This window comes from Bison bison, unplaced genomic scaffold (assembly GCF_000754665.1).
Source record: "Bison bison bison isolate TAMUID 2011002044 unplaced genomic scaffold, Bison_UMD1.0 scf7180017864263, whole genome shotgun sequence".
In the NCBI taxonomy this organism is placed as follows: domain Eukaryota; kingdom Metazoa; phylum Chordata; class Mammalia; order Artiodactyla; family Bovidae; genus Bison; species Bison bison.
The window spans coordinates 10,831,365-10,832,580 of record NW_011494835.1 but is presented as its reverse complement, the minus strand read 5'-3'; positions in this window follow the sequence as shown (position 1 = coordinate 10,832,580).

Genomic DNA, 1,216 nt, shown 5'->3' with positions numbered 1-1,216 from the left:
AAATTTTGATTTCTTTTTTGATTTCTTCTGTGATTTGTTGGTTATTCAGCAGCGTGTTGTTCATCCTCCATATGTTGGAATTTTTAATAGTTTTTCTCCTGTAATTGAGATCTAATCTTACTGCATTGTGGTCAGAAAAGATGCTTGGAATGATTTCTATTTTTTTGAATTTACCAAGGCTAGATTTATGGCCCAGGATGTGATCTATCCTGGAGAAGGTTCCATGTGTGCTTGAGAAAAAGGTGAAATTCACTGTTTTAGGTGAAATGTCCTATAGATATCAGTTAGGTCTAACTGGTCTATTGTATCGTTTAACGTTTGTGTCCTTGTTAATTTTGTGTTTAGTTGATCTATCCATAGATGTGAGTGGGGTATTAAAGTCTCCCACTATTATTGTGTTATTGTTAATTTCTCCTTTCATACTTGTTAGCATTTGTCTTACATATTGCGGCGCTCCCGTGTTGGGTGCATATATATTTATAATTGTTATATCTTCTTCTTGGATTGATCCTTTGATCATTATGTAGTGACCTTCTTTGTCTCTTTTCACAGCCTTTGTTTTAAAGTCTATTTTATCTGATATAAGTATTGCTCCTCCTGCTTTCTTTTGGTCCCTATTTGCATGAAAAATCTTTTTCCGGCCCTTCACTTTCAGTCTGTATGTGTCCCCTGTTTTGAGGTGGGTCTCTTGTAGACAACATATGTAGGGGTCTTGTGTTTGTATCCATTCAGCCAGTCTTTGTCTTTCGGTTGGGGCATTCAACCCATTTACATTTAAGGTAATTACTGATAAGTATGATCCCATTGCCATTTACTTTATTGTTTTGGGTTCGAGTTTATACATTGTTTTTGTGTTTTCTGTCTAGAGAAAATCCTTTAGTATTTGTTGGAGAGCTGGTTTGGTGGTGCTGAATTCTCTCAGCTTTTGCTTGTCTGAGAAACTTTGATTTCTCCTTCATATTTGAATGAGATCCTTGCTGGGTACAATAATCTGGGCTGTAGGTTATTTTCTTTCATCACTTTAAGTATGTCTTGCCATTCCCTCCTGGCTTGAAGAGTTTCTATTGAAAGATCAGCTGTTATCCTAATGGGAATTCCCTTGTGTGTTATTTGTTGTTTTTCCCTTGCTGCTTTTAATATTTGTTCTTTGTGTTTGATCTTTGTTAATTTGATTATTATGTGTCTTGGGGTGTTTCGCCTTGGGTTTATCCTGTTT